The sequence below is a fragment of the Callorhinus ursinus genome, unplaced genomic scaffold (assembly GCF_003265705.2).
Source record: "Callorhinus ursinus isolate GAN/ISIS: 27379988/994484 unplaced genomic scaffold, GSC_fseal_2.0 scaffold25, whole genome shotgun sequence".
Classification (NCBI taxonomy): Eukaryota; Metazoa; Chordata; class Mammalia; order Carnivora; family Otariidae; genus Callorhinus; species Callorhinus ursinus.
Genome location: NW_027397087.1, coordinates 30699995 through 30722691, shown reverse-complemented (window position 1 = coordinate 30722691; position 22697 = coordinate 30699995). Strand labels below are relative to the sequence as shown.

The window sequence follows — 22697 nt, the reverse complement described above, 5'->3', positions numbered from 1 at the left end:
TTAGTATCTTTCCAAAGCATCAGATTATCCTAACCAACTGCTTACTTATCTTCACCTCAAACTCCACTGTCCAAACTGAACTTATATACCTGCCTGAAGTTTTGCTTTGATCTGTTGTCTTCTAAAGACATCATAATCTACTATGGACTTCATCATAGCAGGAATTTAGAAGTCATTCATGATTCCTCCCCCTTTCTCTCTCATTCCCATCCATTCATTTATTGAATTCTGCTGGCTTTACCTCCTAAATATATTCTGAATCATTCCCTCCCCTAGCATCCCTATTCTAACTACTGTCTTGTTAGGAACTACTTCCTTACTTTGTGGCTGGTTTTCCTATCTTCAGTTTCATCTCCCTGAGAGTCACCTTCTCAGAATTGCCAGATGGGTATGTCTAAAGTGCAGTTTGAAGATTTTTCATTGACTCCCCATTATCAGCTGGATAAAGTTGAACTCCTTACCATGTCATTAAGACAACATGGTTTGGCCTCGGACTGGTTCTCTAATCTTAACTCTTACAATTTCTGCTTTCCATTTTCCACTCTAGTCATATGGAACTACTTTTTGAAGATTCTCTGAATGTATAGCTATTTCTGAATTGTTGACCATTGCTTATGTAGTCCTTCTGCTTGGAATAACTTCATTTTTTCCTTCCCTTTTCCTTTTGCCTACCTAACTCTTTTGCATCTTTTTTAAGACTCAGCCTATAGGCACCTGGGTGGCTCAGTTGGCAAAGTGTCTGCCTTCAGCTCAGGTCATGATCTTGGTCCTGGGATCAATCCCCATGTAGGGCTCCCTGCTCAATGGGGAATCTGCTTTTCCCTCTCCCTCTGTTCAAGCTGTCTCTCTCGCTCTCTCAAATAAATAAATGAAATCCTAAAAAAAAAAAAAAAAGTCTAAGCATACTTCCTCCAGAAAGCATTCTCAGACCCAGATTCTTGGCTAGATTTTCAAGTCCCTTGTGAAATAATCTATTAGTAACTATGTTATATCTCAGGCACCTAGAAACAGTGCCTGGCACAGCAAAGATACTCAGTAAGAATTTGTTGAGAGAATTATTATAGTGTTGGAAAGGCAGTATAAGGTGGTTGGCTCTGGATCCAGAATGTCTGGGAATGAAACCTGGCTTTGCTATTTAACTACCTGTGTTATCTCTCTGTACCTCCATTTCTTCCCCTTTAAAATGGGAATAGTGAAGTCTTCATAAGATTGTTGTAAAACTTTGTTAATGCAAGTAAGCACTCAGAACAGTATTTGGCACTTAGTAAATATTCAATAAATAGCCGTTGTTGCCCTTAGAATGTTTTAATTTATATATCTGTGTCCCCTCACCAACCTGAAATTAGCAAATGAATGAACAAACCATCTAATCCTGGGTTTTAAAATGAAAGATACATTCCAGCCTTTGAGAATGTAATGGCAGGTTGACCATGAGTCTTTCTAGTAGCTCCAACATTTGGTGTTTTGTTACAAATTGAAATTGGCATTAATGATGGTTAGCATATCTTAATTCTATTTAATTATTTAATTTTTTTTGAGTTTAGTTGACACACAATGTTACATTAGTTATGAGTGTACAACAGTGGTTTGACTTAACTATATGTTATATGCTATGCTCACCACAAGTGTGGCTACCATCTGTTACCATACAATGCTATTATAATATCATTGACTGTATTCCCTGTGCTGTGCCTTATTCCCATGACTTATTCATTCTATAACTGGAAGCCTGTGTCTCCCTCTCCCCTTCACCCATTTTGGCGATCCCCCTACCCTCTCCCCTCTGGCAACTGTAAGTTTGTTCTGTTTATAGGTCTGATTCTGCTTTTTGTTTATTCATTTATGTTTTTTTAGGCTCCACATATGAGTGAAATCATACGGTATTTGTTTTTCTCAGTCTGACTTATTTCACTTAGCAAAATACCCTGTAGGTCCATCCATGTTGTCCCAAATGGCACAATCTCATCCTTTTTTTTTTTAATTTAGATTCAGTTCAGTTAACATATAGTGTATTATTAGTTTCAAGGGTAGAATTTAGTGATTTATCAGTTGCATGTCACACCCAGTGTTCATTATATCAAGTGTCCTCCTTAATGCCAGTCACCCAGTTACCCCATCCTCCCCACCCATCTCCCCTCCAGCAACCCTTCGTTTGTTCCCTGCAGTTAAGAGTCTCCGATGGTTTGCCTCCCTCTCTGTTTTTATCTTATTTTTCCTTCCCTTCCCCTATGTTATCTGTTTTGTTTCTTAAATTCCACATATGAGTGAAATCATATGATACTTGTCTTTCTCTGACTTATTTCACTTGGTATAATAACCTCTAGTTCCATCCACATCATTGCCAATCTCATCCTTTTTTATGGCTGCATGATATTCATATATATATACACATATATATATAAATACCTACACACACTTCCCCCACATCTTTCCTTGTCCGTTCTTCTATAGATGGACACTTAGGTTTAGCATACTTTTCTTATTAAACATACTGTTTAAACTCTAGCAATGCCCTTTAATGTCTCTTAATTTTCACATAGCCTATACTGTAGTATTTAACCAGCTTTTCCTGTTACGGATTAAGGTGTGAGGGTGGTAGCTCTGCTAAGATTGGGCTTTTTATTAATTTGGGAAAGAAACTGAAGCATGTTGTAGAGAAAGATTGAACAAGGGGGCACAATGGGGAAATTAGAAAGCTTCTCAACTATTTAGCCAAACCTACACAGTATCCCTTCTGTATTTGGTTTAAAATAAATTTACAGATGAAGTACTCATAATCAAATGTAATTTCAGTGAACATTCTAGAAGCAATAAAAGTCATAAAAATTACGAATGCCTCTGCCTTCTTCCATTATTATAAACAGTTGAGACTTGTTTACTTCAGATCTTTTTTTATGGCAATCACTGTTCAGTTTCTCATAAACTTTCCCTTTTATCCTGTTTGTCCCTCATTTTTTTCTGAATGCCACAACTGTCTATATAATCTTGGCAAATTTGATAGAAGTACTGTTTGTTTTGTTTTGTTTGTTTTTATCTCTGAACTTGCTGTTACATTTGTAGATTTTCCCAGTCTTGCTCGATTTTGATTATGTGAAACTGGTCAGTTTTTCTTACAAAAGTATGTTTTGAACCTAGGAGTAGTATAAGCTACTGATGTTTATTGTTCTTCACTATCCATTTGAAATTGTTACTAAAGAAACTAGTTGTGTGTTGTTGTTTTTTTTTTTTTTAAGTCTGAGTTGCCAAAGGAAACTTTTTACTAACAAGTCAAAGAAACAAGGAAAACCTAATATAACAGTCTTATTTTAAAAGCCAGTGTGCCATGTAATGGTGGTGCTATTGGGAAATGCTTCCTTTTTTTTTTTTAAAGGGCACTGTCTTCTACCACTAAGTATTTTAGTTGAGGACTCTGAAGTTGTATGTTTTCAAAAGAAATAGATATACATGGATGGGGAAAACCATGTAATGATATTTAGGCTTATTAGGTAGGACTGGCTATTATTACCAGAGAAGATACAACTCTCATCCACTTTGTGGTCAAAATTGTAGTAAGCAGTATTATTTTTTCTTTTTAAAAACAAGTTTTGGTCTAATAATCTCTAAAATATTCCCTATTCCTCAATCTCTGGGTTTTGTCCTATACTTTGAAATAGAATTTTATTCATACTGACCCACAACTCTGCTGAAGTTGGATATATAGGCCGTTGTTTGAACCTCTTATGGTTGGTGAATAGTTTTCATTTTCTTAAGCTGAGGAATGCCTGAAGATACCAATGTAACATCCATTTTTTAACAAGGCTTTTTTCCCTCCTACAATTAACTGACATTTTTATATTCCTACTTGACCTCTTCTTTTTTGAGGTTTTTAAAATCGCATTTCTTTTTTTGTAACAAATTTGTTTGTAACAAATCACATTCAAACTATGTTAAAAAAAAAAAAGGAATTAATGTTAATGGCAAGGATCCTGGGGATTTCACAGTACCTGAAAGTAGAAGTGCAGACAGGCTTCATGAGGGGAGGGAAACCGGGGACTGGAAACTCATCAGCAACTCAGGTGGCTGGTTTCTCACCACCCTGGGATAGCATGATCTCTCTGCTTCTCTCTACTTGTCCACTTCCTTTTTCTCTAGCTACATTTTGTTTTTTACCGTTGTGCGTAACTGAACAAGTCTTCCAACTCCTGAATTCATACATTCACTCATGGTTCTATGACCTTGGATTTTAGGCATTTTGAGGCAAGTGTTTATGTATGGTCGAATCAGCTATGGCAGATGAAACCAAGGTTTCATGGAACATTGCAGGCCCCATTTTTATGGTGGGGGGAGATGATGGGTATACAACTCTCAGAAGAGAAGTACATAAGCTAAGTAGAGATATTAAAGGTGGTGATTACAAAGGAATACTAAATAATGTGAAATAAAATTAGCATTTTTTAAATAAAAAGAGCACTCACTTATTGGCTTTACATAGTAGTTAATGTAACAAAAATATTTCATCCCCAGTCCATAGGTGATTATTTTGAAAGCTGTAAAAATATCTCCCTTTTTCAAATAAAAACCACTGAGATCTGACTTTTTAGCTTCCGCATACAGAATTTGAAGTTTGAATCATGCTATTTCATGAACACAAATAACTTTATATTAATATCATTATGAATACATCATGCCATTCTCTCTTCAGCAAGCATTTGCTGACTGCCTGTTCTCTGCTAGAGACTGCTAAAACATATTTACAGAGATAGAGATGTAACATTGCCTACTCTCAAGGAATTTCTAATCTAGTTCTGAAGAGTGCATGTTCAAAGAAACGATTATAGTGTTAATGTGATAATCATAATAGAGATATGTATAGGATTCTCTTGAGAATAAGTCTCTCCTGGAGAAAGGGGCTGGGGAAGACTTCAAAAAGCAGGTCTCAAATATTATGCAGAGCCAGGCCATTTTAACAAGGGCATTCTGGCAGAAAGAAATGAATTTGCAAAGGTGGCGTGGAGTTTGATATGACTGAAGTGAATTTTTAGACCAATCAATTTATGAAACTGAAATGAAACTTATTTTTTCATATCTATCCTTCACATGGTAGTGAATACCAGTTTCTTCAGAGGTGGATTACAGATTTTAGAATATTCAAATCATTTTGTTCTATAACTTTGATGTCACTTTTGAGAATGACATGTCACTGATCATTGTTTTCAGCCTCCTTTATCAGATTTTTCTTATAGTGGTTTTGGTTAGTTTGTTAGTTTACTTTTATGGTGATTTTTTTTTCCTATTCAAGCATAGGTGTCCATACAGTAGATCAATGAAAATACTAGAGCTTATAAAACCAATGAAGATCATAGTTCTTATAAGAAGTAAACAGTGAAAATAATATATATATAAGCCTAATATAATTTTAAAAGGTAAATCTCTAAAAATGACCTATATCAATACTGAAATTTTATAATTTCTGGAGAAGGAGCATACACAACATGCATACACACATATGTCCTATTATGTAAAATATTTTACATTAGTTTTTTTCTCTTTAGAGTTGTACCTACCATTAAGCAAAACTAGTGTAAGCAGTTGGCAGAATGCCCTGTGTGCTTCACTACTCTCATCCGTTGGTTAACACCTTTAGTTCCCTTTTCAATTCCTTTATCCACTCATTCATGATTCCTACACCTCCGCCCACCACAAAGAATGTACCAAAACCCCCCCCAAAACCCCAGAACTCCCTAGTTGACTGTTCTAAGAAGTGACTGAGGTAGGTGAGAAGGATAGAGAAAAGGAAGGTGGTTGTGGCTAGCTTTGCGGTGGAGATAGTAGCGGTGGTGGTGGGTGGGTGTGTCTTTTAGGCATGAGGTTCATTTTCAGATAGCAAGCTCAGTAATGCCACCATTGTCACCCAGGTCACAAATAATGACTGTTTCTGATCCCCTTCCATAAACCCTTCAGTCTGCCTTTTGTCATTTTTGTCCTTCAAATACGCTTTTGATACTGTGTTAGAAGGAGGTGATGAGCAGAGAAAAGATATGCCTTTCACTTGTTGCTCCTTCTGTTTGGAATGACCTTCCATCTCTCCTCTATTACCCTGGTCATATTTCTGGATTTAAATGACATCCCTTACTTTTCTGACTCCTCAAGCCTAAACTGTGTGTCTTTCTTGTGCTTTCTGTGATTACTCCTGTTATAGACTTAATCACTTATTGTAATTGCTTGTTTATTTGTCTGCTCTATTAACTCCTGGAAAGTGGGGCCATATCATTTGTCTTTGTGTTCCCAGTGCCTACTACAGAGCCTGGCACATGATAATGTTACCATTCTTGGTTGCAAACAACAGAAATCAACTCTGGTTTGCTGAAGCAAAAGAAAAGGTATTTATTGAAAGGATATTAGTTAGCTTACAGAAATGACTGAAAGACTGGAGAACCAGACTCTGAGAACAAATAGGAAACCAACCAACCAACCTCGGGGTTAGACCATAGTCATAGTCATGCTATAGAATTACCCTTTTCCTGTTTAAGACACCATCGACTACCCCGCAGGACACTGGATGCCATTGCTAACACATCACCACTGTGTGCTATATGTTACTGCCCTAAAAATGAATTTTAAACTGTCCTAGCAACTTTAGGTCTAGATTAAAATTCTGCATGAAAGCATCTAATTGACCAGTCTATGTGCCTTGTCCCTAAGTAGGAAACCAACTCCGTTACCTCTTTGGCTTATGTGGTTGATTTTAGGCCCCAGCTTCCTTTGAAGACATACATAGTGGCAGAGTCTGTAAGCATAGGAGGGGAGTTCAGATGTTAGACTATCAAAAGCAAAACAGACACATGTCTTTTTCAATAAACATTCAATAAATATTTATTAGATGAATGAATGAGAGAATCGGAGTCATGATTTCCCATCTCTAAACATTTACATCATCAGGCATTGAAGTGATTATGGTACCACTTACATAATTCACAAGAAAATCAACTCCAAGCCATCAAATAAGGAAAAGATAAGCAAAATCAGCAAAGTTCTGTTTTTTAAGATGATACCGCATTTTTAAATTATTTAAAATTATTTGAATTGAATTTAAAGCGTCTTGTGGTTTTCCCTTTTTGTAATACCTGAAGCACCTATTTGTTTGTTTATCTCATCATCTAACACTGGATACAGCTGGGGTTTGAACTTGGCCAAACTAATTCCAGAGCACTTAACTCCTGTTTTTATAGTCTCCGTATAGTTATGTTCAGCAATGACTTAATTAAAGCAAAAACAACAGCAAACTTATTTTAGAGAGCTCAGTGAGAGGAATGTTTCTGCTTGTGAAAAATAAGTCTTTATGTCCTTTTTTTTTAAGATTTTATTTATTTATTTATTTGACAGAGACACAGCGAGAGAGGGAACAGAAGCAGAAGGAGTGGGAGAAGGAGAAGTAGGGTTCCTGGGGAGCAGGGAGCCTGATGCGGGAGCCTGATGCGGGGCTTGATCCCAGGACCCTGGGATCACGACCTGAGCCAAAGGCAGATGCTGAATGACTGAACCACCCAGGCACCCCAAGAAGTCTTTATTTCTAAACCATTTTACCCATCAAATATAAGGTCTTCTTACAATCATTTTGGAACACTGTTTGGCATTATGTACCAAAGTTGAATATACTCATACCCTACATCCTAGCAATTTTATTCATAGGTATTTTTTTAATGCCTGCATTTGTGCCTCAGAAATGTAGAAAACTCTGTATGACTTTGTAGTTATTTATAAAAGCCTAACATTGGAAACAAGCCAAGTGTCTATTAATAATAGAGTGGATAAATACAATTGTGATATATTCTTAAAATGAAAAACTATACAGAAATGAAAACTAACAAATTACTGCTATGCGTATGAGTAAGACTGTCTCAAACACACATTGGAGAGTGAGAAAAGCTAGACCAAAGAATACATTCTGTATGTTTCTGTCTTCCGTTTATGTAAAAGTACAGAAACAGACAAAACTCATCTTGCATTAAAAGTCAAGATAGTAGTTCTTTTTTGGGAAGATTGGAGGGGGATGGAGGGCTTCCTGTTACTGGTAGTGTTGTATTTCTTGACCTGGGAGATACTTATAATAGGTGGTATGTTCAGTCTGGAAATTCAGAGTTTTACTGTTTCTATACGTATGTGATACTTTAATTAAAAAGTAAAAACAAGGGGCGCCTGGGTGGCTCAGTCGTTAAGCGTCTGCCTTCAACTCGGGTCGTGATCCCAGGGTCCTGGGATCGAGCCCCGCATCGGGCTCCCTGCTCCGCGGGAGGCCTGCTTCTCCCTCTCCCACTCCCCCTGCTTGTGTTCCCTCTCTCGCTGTGTCTCTCTCTGTCAAATAAATAAATAAAATCTTAAAAAAAAAAGTAAAAACAGAGACAAAAAACAGACTTGTGTATGGACTACTTTGGGGAGCATGGCTCAGTTAACCCCCTAAAGTTGTATGTAAAGTTTTATCTGAATATGTACATGTTTGTGTATTTTAAGGGAGAGAAGATCCTTAGCACTAATCAGATTCTCAGGGGGGGTTCATGACTTTAAAAAGGTTAAGAACCTACCTCACCAAAGCCTGAAAATTCAGAAAAATTATCATTAAAGACATTATGATGGAAAGCTTGTTTTTACAATGAGGTAAACCCTTGCCTCTGTGATCAGACCCTGTGTTTTACGTCCCGTCTTCTCACACTTTCTTAAGGCTTTGCTTTTATAGTCATCCTCTTTTTCTCCTTCATCCTCATTTTCTTTCTCTCTGGATGATTGCCATTGGCATAACCCCCATTAATTAATTTCATTCTTTTTTTTTTTCTTAAGGCCTCTGTGGATTCCATGTCTTCTACTAGTTGCCACTCTGTTTCTCAACTCCCCTTCACATCAAAATGCCTACAAAGGGTTATGGGTACTTCCTCACCTCCTGTGTTCTCCTCAGCTCGTTCCAGTTGGGCTTTCCTTCTTATAACACTCTACTGAAATGGGTCTTCTCAAGGTCACGATGATTTGAATTTTGTTAAATATCTCTATTTGAGAGAAAGTGGGATGAGAGCACCTTAGGTACAGAGAATTGATTTAATCGTTATTTCTCATTTCATGGTACGCTTTCGTCATTGGTCTTTGCTAAAGCAGGGGCCCTGCTTTAATTTCATCTTTCTTTATGCTCCATTTTCACTCTCATTCTCTTTCCCCTGTAGATACCCACTTTAGATATTCAGCGTATCATCCTGAATGTATCTTTGAAAACTGTAGTGCTGTTTTTTAATGTATATAAGTGAAAGCTTTCTTGTTATATACATTCCTTTCTGTTTCCTCCTATTTTCATTCAGTAAATTTAAAAAATTTATTGGAGGGTGTCTGAGTGGCTCGGTCATTAAGCATCTGCCTTCAGCTCGGGTCATGATCCCAGGGTCCTGGGATCGAGCCTCGCATCGGGCTCCCTGCTCTGCAGGAGGCCTGCTTCTCCCTTTCCCACTCCCCCTGCTTGTGTTCCCTCTCTCGCTGTCTTTCTCTCTCTCTGTCAAATAAATAAGTAAAATCTTTAAAAAAATAAAAATAAAAAATTTATCGGTGTTGCTGTGTGCATCCATTTAATTGCTTCTAACTTCTACATGGCATTCAAATCATGGTATCTGCCACATTTTAAAATGATTCCTTTACTTTTGGACACCTCAACTTGTTCATTCATTCATTCAACAAATATTGACCACACACTATTCTCTAGGCACTGTACTAGATATTGGTTACATAGCAGTGACTAAAACAGAAAAAATTCTACCCTCATTGAACTTACAATCTTGTGGATAGACAAAGAAAGAGATAATAAAATGAGTAAGTATAGTATGTACTGTGTTAGGTGGTGAGAAGTAATAAGGTGAGAAAATCAGAACAAGGAAAGAGAATATGAAGTGTTGGATGTGGAATGCTGTTGACTTTTTAAATAGGGTGGCCATGGAAAGCTTCACTGAGATGGTGACCGAGAAGGGAGGGCCTGAGGATGGGCTGGCTTGGCTGGCATCCGGGAAGGCTAGTCCAAGTATGGAGAGCAGCAGGTAGAAAAGCCCCAGGGACTGGAACATGCCTGGTTTGTTCAAGGATCAGTCAGAACACTGACATGTTACCTCCAAGAAGCTCTCTTAAGAGTTTTTGTTTTTGTTTTTGTTTAAGATTTTATTTGACAGAGAGAAACAGCGAGAGAGGGAACACAAGCAGGGGGAGTGGGAGAGGGAGAAGCAGGCTTCCCGCCAAGCAGGGAGCCCGATGCGGGGCTTGATCCCAGGACCCTGGGATCATGACCTGAGCCAAAGGCAGACACTTAACGACTGAGCCACCCAGGAGCCCCTGAAAGTCCTATTATTTAGATGTTGACTCTAATTTTTCTAGCCTCTGTGTTTGGTGGGGGTTCAGAACTAATTCTTTAATTTTTTTCCTTTCAAATGCACTTTATTTTTTACAGCAGTTTTAGATTCACAGCAAAATTGAACAGGAAGTACAGAGTTCCCATATACTCCTGTCCCCAGCACAGGCACAGCCTCCCCCAACATAAACATCCCACACCAGAATGGGACGTTTGTTACACTCTGTGAACCTACAATGACACATGATTATCACCCAAAGTCCATAGTTTGCTTTACGGTTCCCTCTTTGTGTTGTACATTCTTTGGGTTTTGACAAATGTATAATGACATATATAATGACAGATACAGAATAGTTTCACTGCCCTAAAAATCCTCTCTGCTTAAGCCTACTTATCGCTCCTCTCTAACCATTGGAAATCCCGATCTTTTTACTGTCTCCCAAGTTTTGCCTTTTCCAGAATGTCCTATAGGTGGAATCACACAGTATATAGTCTTTTTAGGTTGAGTTTTTTCACTTAGTAATATGCATGTAAGGTTCTTCTGTGTCCTTTTGTGGCTTAATAGCTCACCTCTTTTTAGAACTGAGTAATATTCCATTGTCTGGATGTATCGCAGTTTATCTGTTCACTTACTGAAGAACACCTTAGTTCTTTCCAAGGTGTGGCAATTATGAATAAAGCTGCTGTGAACATCCACATACAGTTTTTTGTATGGACATGTTTTCAGCTCATATATGGAAATGCCTAGAAGTGTGATTGCTGGATTATATGGTAAGAGTATGCCTAGTTTTGTCAGAAACTACCAAACTGTCTTCCAGACTGACTGTATGTGCCATCTTGCATTCCTACCAGCAATGAATGACAGTATCTGTTGCCCCACATCCTTGCCATCATTAGGTGTCAGGGTCCTGGATTTTGGCTGTTCTAATAGGGGTATGGCGGTATCTCATTGTTCCTTTACTTTGCATTTCCCTAGTGATGTATGATATGGAACGTCTTTTCATATGCTTACTCATCTTCTGTTTATCTTCTTTGGTGAGCATCTGTTCAGGTCTTTTGCCCATTTTTTAATTAGGTGGTTTGTTTTATTGTTGAATTTCAGGTGTTCTTTATATACTTTGGATAACAGTCTTATATCAGATATATTTTTTGCAAGTATTTCTCCCAGTCATTGGGTTGTCTTCTCATTCTGTTAAGCCTCCATATTTTCCAACTTTTATAATATATATCTTCCATTTGTTTATACTTTCCTAACATCTCATCATCATCATCTCCTTATTGATTTTATTTTTTACTGCATTCATTTTGTTATTTAACCTACTTTAAATTTTTCAGTTATTACATTTTTTAACACCCAATATCTCAAGTTGGTTCTTTATTTTTCCTTTTTATTTTCCTAATATCCTACTTTAGTTTCCTGAGGATGTTTGTTATGCTTATCTAAGAAATGTGTTTGGTCTGGACCATAAATTCTGTTTCCTCTGGGATAGGTTGTTCTGGTTTTGGCCTTTTTTCCCTACCCCTCCCTTGTACTCCTGCAATGTTTATTTATTTATTTATTTTTTTTCCTGGAGCTCACATTCCCTTGAGAATATCAACTCCTTTGATAATATGAATAGACAAAATCCCATGTTCAAATTTATCCCTTTCCTGGTGAACTTATAGAGTATAAGTATATGCACGTGTGAGAGAAGTGTGTTTAGGTTAAAGCTAGTGCAGCTTTACCAAATAGTTTGGTTTTGGCTATTAGATAAACAGGTAGAGTTATCAAGTAGGCATTTTGGGTTTCGATGGCAAGTCATGTCTGGTGTGATACGAATTTGAAAGTGAGCAGCAGTTAGTGGAACTAATACGTTTTCATGAGAATAAGAAGAAAGGGTAAATCCTGCAGGTTGGTTTGATTGTTGAAAATTTGTTAAGAGATTTTAAAGAATAGAAGATATACTTTGTCTAGGACTGGTTCTGACCATTGGGTTGTTTAGAAAGAACAATATATCATCTAACCAAGCTGATCTGCTTACCCTTGTCAATTATGGGTCATTGTTTCAGGCTTCTGTGGAATAGTTTACATAGTATATCTACAGTTGACCATTGAACAACACCAGTTGGAAGTGTGTGGATCTATTTATATGTAGATTTTTAAAGTACAGTAGTGTAAATGTATTTTCCCTTATGACTTTCTTAATAACATTTTCTTTTCTTCAGCTTCTCTTCTTCAGTATGCAATACATATAACATACAAAGTATGTGTTAATCGACTATGTTATTGGTAAGGCTTCTGGGCATCAGTAGGCAAGTAATAGTTAAGTTTTGGGGGGGTCAAAAGTTATATGCATATTTTCAACTGCACCGAGGGCTGATATCCCCACATTGTTCAAGGGTCAACTGTCGTAAAAGATCTGGGATAAGGAGTTTCGGGCCTTGCTCTGCTACTGATGAGCTTTTGGGCAAATCAAATTTGCCTTTCTACATTTTAATTTCTTCATCAATAAAATGTTGAAACTGAACCAAAAGACTTCTAAGGTCTTTTTTAAAAAATTCTATTAGTGTTGGGCCACCTGGGTGGCTCAGTCAGTTAAGCATCTAACTCTTGATTTCAGCTCCGGTCATGGTCTTGGTATCGTGAGATCGAGCCCTGCATTGGGCTCTGCACTTGGCACAGAGTCTCCTTGAGATTTTTCTCTCTCTCTGCCCCTCCTCTCCTTGCTCTTTAAATAAATAAATAAATAAAATGTAAAAAAATTCTGTGAGTCTTTAAAGACATACAGTTGTAAATCTAGACCAGAAGATTGATTTTTAAAAAATATTTTCTTGAGATAATTTCACCAGAATTGAATTAGTTGATAAGAGTACAATTAGTTTTGGGGCACCTGGGTGGCTCAGTCAGTTAAGCGTCTGCCTTCGGCTCAGGTCATGGTCCCAGGGTCCTCGGATCGAGCCCCGTATCGGGCTCCCTGCTCAGCAGGAAGCCTGCTTCTCCCTCTCCCACTCCCCCTACTTGTGTTCCCTCTCTCACTGTCTCTCTCTCTGTCAAATAAATAAAATCTTAAAAAAAAAAAAAGAGTACAATTAGTTTTAAGTACTTGCTGGATTACTTTTCAGAAAAATTATAATGTAGTACTTCAGAGTTTAATTTCTTTAATTATTTGCAAGGCCAACAATTCTTCCAAGCATTTTAGTATTTGGGTTTCCTCATGTATGAATTGTTTATTTATAGTCATTGATCATCTAGTAAATCCTACAGATTAAAAAATTATATTAATCATTATTAACTGGAAGAATAACAGAATTCTCAAAGTTGTTTTTAGGTATTCTCAACAATCCTTTTCAGGTGCCTCTTAACAAATAAATGTATACTTATTATAGTTCGTGGGGAAAAGTGAAAAAGGATTTTTAAAAAGGCTTTCAAAATATATTTAAATAGGTGGTAAGATGAAATAAGAAATCAAAATGCTTGGGGTGCCTGGGTGGCTCAGTCAATTGATCACAGGGTCCTGGAATGTAGCCCTGAGTTGGGCTCCATGCTCAGCGGGAAGTCTGCTTGAGGATTCTCTCTCTCCCTCTCCTTCTGCCACTCCCTCTGCTATGCATACACACTTTCTCTCTCTCAAATAAATAAATCTTAAAAAAAATCAAAATGCTCTACATTAATCAGGTGACAAAACTGTAAATCTTATCTGTCTGCTTTTCAAAAACTGATATTTTAAATCAGTGGGTCTTATTTTTTATTATATATTTATATAGCTGAATTTGAGATTGCTTGTTTTATGTAAATGTATTTTTAATCACCCCGATGAGTACTATTTCTTTTTTTTAAGTTCTTATTTAATCAGTGAGTACTATTCCAAATAGCTTATATATGGCTAAGACATAGAGAAGAAAAACCAGATATTATATACTTGAGGGAAACTTTTGGGAAGATTCCAGTGGAAGCAACAATTCATTTCAGATACTAGCTAACAAATGCTTATGATAATTTAAAGAGGAAGTAAGAACTTTGAGATGTGGGAGTGGTATGCATATGGGAAATTAAGTAAAAAAAGATGGTGCAAGAGACAAAATTTAAAACAGGACTTCTCTTTCACTCTAGACTGGTATGTACCATATATTTGCATTTCATATGCAGTGCTGAATATGAACAGATTTTCATTACAGGATTGGTAGTTGATATTTGTTGTTACCCTTAATTTATATGGAATCTAATTTCACTATAGGAGTGGTAAATTTCATAGGTTCCTTATGTTTAAAGAATATAAATAGCATTAAAAATTCTCCAGATACCAGGGCGCCTGGGTGGCTCAGTCAGTTAGGCGTCTGCCTTCGGCTCAGGTCATGATCCTGGAGTCCCAGAATCGAGCCCCATGTTGGACTCCCTGCTCAGCAGGGAGTCTGCTTCTCCCTCTCCCTCTGCTGCTCCCCCTGTTCCTTCTCTGTCTCTCTCCCCATCTCACTCATTCTCTCTCAAATAAATAAATAAAATCTTTAAAAAAAATTCCCCAGATACTATTTCCTCATTCCCCCCACTTCTTTTTTAAGGTTTTATTTTTAAGTAATCTCTACACCCAGTATGGGGCTCGAACTTACAACCCTGAAACCAAAAGTCGTGCTCCACCGACTGAGCCAGCAAGCTTCCCTCCTCATCCCTCTTAACCATTTCCTACTTTTCTCCCTCCATTTCTGCACTTTTTAACTTTTATTCCTTTTATGCCTTTCCCCCCTCAACTTTTTTATTCCTTTTCTTGCCATATTTCTTTGTTCATCTTTCTTCCTTTTCTCTTTTACTCTTTTCTCTTATTTTGGTCATCTGTTCTTTTTATTACCTGCTAATTGCCTCATACTTCAACTAGTTTAACTTCTCCCACTTACCTATTAACTTTTTTTGTTCATCAAAGCCTATGTTCACTAGCTAACACTTAGATCTCCCCAGGGAATTGCTTTCTTCTCTTCCATTCTTGAAGTATGGTTAGTAGAACTCCAAATTAAAAGCCATGAGAGGTGAGTCATAAACTGATGCATTTGGTCTTGGACAAGCTGTTTAACTTTTATGTCTCAATTTCTTCAATTATAAAAAGAAGAATTGAAACTAAATCTCCAAGGACCTTTCCTGGCTTCCAAATCCTACGATTCTGTGGTGTCCTAACTTTCCCATTTTTTTCCTACTATGCTGACCTCATTAATCTAAAAAATATTTACAAACCTATCATGTGTTTGTAACTGCTATAATTTATATGAGAGAATCAAAAGAAATAAAGGACAGGGTTCCTGACTTTGAATTGTTTATAGTCTGTCTGGAGAGGAGGTATCTGTACATTAACACTCAATAATTTCCAGTCTGTTCCTCTTCTTTCCAGACTAGATCCATATTCCCAAGGGAATACCAGCTACTTTAGTTCCAACCTAATTTCTGGATGAGGGGTGGGGTTGGCCCTGAACACAGTAAAAGACTCCTTTTTATGTTCTTATATATCTAAGAATTCCTGTTGTAGTTATCCTGTAGCACTGTTTTACATTGTCCGCTTGATTCTAGTCTAGAATTTATCCATGATAGACAAATTTATCTTGGAAGTAAGGAGATTAGTCTTCATTGTGCTTTAGTAGATGACCACTCTGTCCTTCTTATACTTTTTTGTGCGTTCATATGTCTGTGCATTTATGTTTGTATAATTATGTTCAAATATAATGTTCCAGATGGCTAAGTAAATGTGACCAACAAGTCTTTTCAGACCATATATATTTACACTTTTTCCTTTGGTTTGTTTCTGCACCTACTTTGTATGGGGGTATTGCTTTTGGAGACATTATCTTTTCCTTTCTCAGGCTATATGCACTCTCTGGTGAAAACATACCACTCCATAGGGATTTAGGGACGGTGGTTGAGGGGAGCAGGAGGGAAGTGGGCATATTTATTAAAGGTCAACTTAGGAATCCTTGTGATAGAATTGTTCTGTATCTTGACCTTGGTGATGAGTACATGAAGCTGTGTGTGTGATAAAAATGCATAGAACTAAATATACCCACATGCACACAAACACACACGAATACAAGTCAAACTGGGGAAATCAAAACAAGATAGGTGAATTCATCAATGCAGTATTCCGACTGTGATATTGTATTACAGTTTTGTAAGATGTTGTCATTGGGGGAAACTGGGTAAAAGGTGTGCCAGATCTTTATTAATAATTTCTTTCAACTGAATGTGAATCTATAATTATCTGAAAATAAAAGGTTTGACTAAAAATAATAGCAATTTATAGGAGTCTGTGCTGAAAGATAATATCTGTAGTTGCAGGAAGTACATTGACATACCACACTAGGCATGAATTCCCTAAAGTTGCAGGATACAAAATCAGTATAACAAATCTGTTGTATTTCCATACACTAATAATGAACTATCAGAGAAATTAAGAAAACAAATCCATTTACAATTACATTGAAAAGAATAAAATATCTAGGAATAAATTTAACCAAGGAGGTGAAAGACCTGTACCCTAAAAACTGTAGGACAATGATCAAAGAAATTGAAGAAGACACAAATAAATGGGAAGATATTCCATAGATTGAAAGAATTAATATTGTTAAAATGTCCATAGTACTCAAATCTTATTCTTCAAATAAGATTTCTGCCTCTTTCTCTCTTTCTTCTTCTGAGAGTCCTATAATGCAAATGGTAGTTCATTTGATGTCCCATAAGTCCCAGTGTCTCTTTGCTATCTTCTAGCAATAAGATTTTAGAAATATTTGAAAAATATATACACCAAATATATATGCCACTCCATATTTACTGACTGAAATTTTTCAGTGAGTCTGAAGTGGAGTGATGTCTTAGTTTTGGAAACACATATATCCATCCTGACCATTTTTAGCAGTTCAAAACATAAAATGAGCCATCTACCGATTCCATGCAATTTCTATTAAAGTTCCAATGGCATTTTTCATAGAAATAGAACAATCCTAAAATTTGTGTGGAACTGCAAAAGACTCTGAGTAACCAAAGCAATCTTGAGAAAGAAGAACAAAGCTGGAGGAATCCCACTTCCTGATTTCAAACTATATTACAAAGGTAGAGTAATCAAAACAGTATGATATTGGCATAAAAACAGACCCATAGGTCAATAGAACAGAAGAGAGAGCCCAGAAATAAACCTATGCTTACATAGCTAATTAATCAATGGCAAAGGAGGTAAGACTATACAGTGGGGATGGACAGTCTCTTTAATAAATGGCGATGGGCAAGCTGGACAGCCACATGTAAAAGAATGAAACTGGATCACTATCTTTCACCATACACAAAAATTAACCCAAAATAGATTAAAGACTCAAGCATAAGACCTGAAACCATAAAACTTCTTGAAGAAAACTTAGTAACCTCCTAGACATTGGTCACGGTGATGATTTTTTGGAATTTGACACCAGAAGTGAAGGCAACAACAGCAAAAATAAAGAAGTTGGGACTACATCAAACTAAAAAGCTATGCAGAGCAAAGGAAACGATTAACAAAATGAAAGGGCAACCTACCAAATGGGAGGAAATATTTGTGAATTATATATCTGACAAGGGGTTAATATCCAAAATACATAAAGGATTTGTATAACTCAAAAATAAAAAAAACAAGCAATCCAGTGAAAAAATGGGCAGAGGATCTGGATAAACATTTTTTTCCAAAGAAGACATACAAATGGCAAACAGGTACATGAAGAGATACTCAACATTGCTAAATCATCAGGGAAATGCAAATCAGAAACACAGTGAGATCACCTCATACCTGTTAGAAGTGCTGTTATCAAATGACAATAAATAATATGTGTTGGCAATGATGTGGAGAAAAGGGAACCCTCCTTATGTACTATTGATGGAAATGTAAATTGGCACAGCTACTGTGGAAAACTGTGGAATTCCCCCAAAACTTAAAAATAGAACTATCTTACATTCTAGCAATTCCACTTCTGAATGTTTATCCACAGAAAATAAAACCACCAATTCAAAAAGATATATGCACCCACCCCTGTGTTCATTACAGCATTGTTTACAGTAGCCAAGATATGGAAGCAACCTAACGATCCATCAATAGATGAATGGATAAAGAAGATGTGTGTGTGTGTGTGTGTGTGTGTGTACACATATATACAGTGGAATATTACTCACCTATAAAAAGAATGAAATCTTCCCATTTGTGACAACATGGATGGACCTTGAGAGTATCTAAGTTAAAGAAGTCAGAGAAAAATATCATATGATTCACTTATATGTAGAATTAAAATACAAAACAAAACAGAATTTTCTAGTTTTCCTAATTTCATTAATTTCTGGTTTCATACCATTGTGGTTGGAAAAGATGCTTGATATAATTTTAATCCTCTTAAATTTATTAATTTGTAGCCTAGCCTATGATCTATCTTGGAAAATGTTGGATGTGCACTTGAGAAGAATGTGTATTCTGGGGCGCCTGGGTGGCTCAGTTGGCTAAGCATCTGACTCTTGATTTCGGCTCAGTCCTGGATCCCCATCATCCCTGCATCAGACTCTGCACTCAGCAAGGAGTCTGCTTGTTCTCTACTCTTCCCCCTACTCATGCTCGCATTCTCTCTCTCAAATAAATAAATGAAATCTTTAAAATAATGTTATATCCTCTTGTTGGATTGACCCCTTTATCATTATGTAACACCTTTCTTTGTCTCCCATTATAGTCTTTGTTTTGAAGTCTGTTTTCTCTAATATAGGTGTAGCTATTTCAGCTTTCTTTTGGTTTCCATTTTCAGGGGATATCTTTTTCCCTCTCTTCACTTTTTTTTCCATCCCTTCACTTTCTTTTTTTTTTTTTTAAGTTTTTATTTATTCCAGAGAGAGAGTGGGGGAGGGGGGAAGAGCAGAGGGGGAGGAACAGGCAGGCTCTGTGCTTGGGGCTTGATCTCAGGATCCTGAGATCATAACCTGAGCCTAAGCCAAGAGTCAGACTCTCAACTGATTGAGCCACCCAGGCGCCCCGATCCCTTCACTTTCAATTTGTATGTGCCCTTACATCTAAAATGTGTCTCTTGTAGGCAGCATATAGATGGGTCTTTGTTTAATCCATTTAGCTACTCTGTGTTTTGACTGGAGAATTTAGTCCATTTACATTTAAAATAATTTTTGATGGGTATGTGCTTACTGACATTTTGTTAATTGTTTTCTGTTTTTGTAGTTTCTCTCTTTTCCTTCTTTGCTCTCTTCTTTTGTGGTTTGATGACTTTTTCAAGGATTTATTTATTTGAGAGAAAGAGAGACAGTGCCTGAGTGGAAGTTGGGGGTGGGGAGGAAGGGACAGAGGGAGAAGAAGAGAGAATCTCAAGCAGACTCCCCAATGAGTGGGGAGCCTGACACAGGACTCGATCTCACGATCCCGAGATCATCCCCTGAGCCAAAAGCAAGAGTCGGGTGCTTAACCAACTGAGCCACCTGAGTGCCTCTGATGCCCTTCTTTAGTGGATGGTTATATTCCTTTCTCCTTATCTTTTGTGTATTTACTATAGGTTTTTGCTTTGTGGTTACCATGAGGCTCACATATAACAGCCTGTATCTCTAGCAGTCTATTTTAAGTCGATAACAACTTAAGTTTGATCCCATTCTAAAGCTAAATATTTATACGCTCCTCTACATTTTATGTTTTTGATGTCACATTTCACATCTTTTTGTGTATCCTTTAACTAATATCCTAATCATAATTATTTTTACTACTTTTGTCTTTTAACCTTCATATTAGCTTTATAAGTAATTAATCTACTACCTTTGCTATATATTTAATTTCCCAGTGAGACTTACTCTTTCATATGTGTTTTTGTTACTAATGAAAGAAGTTCCCTTAACTTTTCTTATAAGGCCAGTTTAGTGGTGATAAACTCCTTTAGCTTTTTCTTGTCTGGAAAACTTTATCTGTCCTTCAATTCTGAATGATAATTTTTCTGTGTAGAGTATCCTTGGTTCTAAGTATTTTTCTTTCAGCACTTTGAATATCATGCCACTCCCTTCTGGCCTGCAAAGTTGGTGCTGAGAAATCCACTGATAGTCTAATGGGGGATGCCTTTATACATAACAAGCTGTTTTCCTCTTGCTTTTAATATGTTGTCCTTGGCTTTCACTTTTGACGTTTTAATTATAATGTGTCTTGATGTGGGTTTCTTTGGCTTTCTCTTATTTGGAGCTGGTTAGGTTTCCTGAATCTGAGTGTTTTTTCCTTCCCCAGATTAGGGAAGTTTTTTGCCAGTATTCTTCAAATAAGATTTCTACCTCTTTCTCTCTTTCTTCTTCTGAGAGTCCTGTAATGAGAATGGTAGTTCATTTGATGTCCCATATGTTCCATTGTCTCTTTGCTATCTTCTAGCAATAAGATTTTAGAAATATTTGAAAAATATATACACCAAATATATATGCCACTCCATATTTACTGACTGAAATTTTTCAGTGAGTCTGAAGTAGAGTGGTGTCTCAGTTTTGGAAACACATATATCCATCCTGACCATTTTTAGCAGTTCAAAATGTAATAGGGTTGTTCTTCTGTTATTTTTTATTCACTTTTCACCCTTCATTCCATTCTAAGACATTTTATCAAATTTTGACTCAAACAATTTTGGTCCTTTCCCCCTTTCTCTTCTACTTCCCACAAACACACCCATATCAATTATCACCAGCTTAAGTAAACCTGATGTCTGTTGCTATTATTTCCCTCTTATCAGTAGATACTCCATGTTGGTTAGAGCTGTGGTTTCTTCCTCTTGATGTGCTTGTGATTACTGTGTTTTAGTTTGCTTTCCTGCAAAAGCTTTTACCCTTACTGAAACTTGTGTGCATGTGTGTGTGTTCAGTATTATAAAGATAACATAAAATAAGTTAATGTGATACAGTTGGATTGACTGTACTCTAAGACTTCATCAGTGGCATCATCTTTTCATTTGGTATTTAAAATTACTCATAACTACAACTTACTAAACTACTCAATTTTAAGAAAATATGGTGATGGCATATTGAATTCCATAATACAAATTGCTTATCTTGGTCAGAAGACCTGGGTTCCTTAATGATATCCAAACCATGTCTTGTTAAGGAGTTGATATAACTGATGCTATTTAAATGGTATTTTAAAATCTGTAATAGAGGAGAACACAGGCAGAAACCTCTTTGACCTCAGCCATAACAACTTGTTACTAGACACATCACCACAGGCAAGGTAAACAAAAGCAAAAAATGAACTATTGGGACTTCATCAAGATAAAAAGCTTCTGCACAGCAAAGGAAACAATCAACAAAACTAAAAGGCAGTCTATGGAATGGGAGAAGTTATTTGCAAGTGACATATCTGATAAAGGGTTAGTATGCAAAATCTATAAAGAACTGATCAAACTCAACACCCAGAAAACAATCCAGTTAAGAAAGGGCAGAAGACATTAATAGACACTTTTCCAAAGAAGACATACAAATGGCTAACAGAAACATGAAAAGATGCTCAATATCACTCACCATCAGGGAAATACAAATCAAAACCACAATAGATACCATCTCACACCTGTCAGGATGGCTAAAATTAAGAACACAAGGAACAATAGGTGTTGGTGAGGATGCAGAGAAAGGGGAACCCCCTTGCACTGTTGGTGGGAATGCAAACTGGTGCAGCCACTCTGGAAAACAGTATAGAGGTTCCTCTAAATGTTAAAAATAGAACTACCCTATGATCCAGCTATTGCACTACTAGGTATTTACCCAAAGAATATAAAACTACAGATTCAAAGGGATACATGCACCCTGATGTTTATAGCAACATTATCAATAGTAGCCAAACTATGGAAAGAGCCCAAATGTCCATCAACTGAGAATGGATAAAGAAGATGTGGTATATGTATACAATGGAATATTACTCAGCCATCAAAAAGAATGAAATCTTGCCATTTGCAATGACATGGATGGAGCTAATGTATATTATGCTAAGTGAAATAAGTCAGAGAAAGACAAGTACCACATGATCTCACTCATGTGGAATTTAAGAAAGAAAATAGATGAACATAGGCAAAAGGGGAAAAGAAAAAAAGAGAGAAACAAGCCATAAAAGACTCTTAATGATAGAGAACAAACTGAGGGTTGATGAAGGGACGTGGGTGGGGGATGGTCCAGATGGATGATGGGTATTAAGGAAGGCACTTGTTATGATGAGCACTAGGGGGTTGTATGTAAGTGATGAAACACTAAATTCTACTACAGAATACAAAATTGTACTGTATGTTAACTACCTAAAATTTAAATTAAAGTAATAAAATCTGTAATAAAGGGAAAATACTTTCAAGTTTTGACTTCTTTGAAACTTATTATTTAAATGGAAGTTGCCTGAGT

General features: G+C 36.7%; 1 protein-coding gene across 10 annotated transcripts in view; it reads left to right on the top strand.

Moving 5' to 3' along the window:
* DENND4A (DENN domain containing 4A) overlaps positions 1-22697 on the top strand; it is a 144917-nt gene that overhangs the window by 23609 nt on the left and 98611 nt on the right. The window lies entirely within an intron of this gene.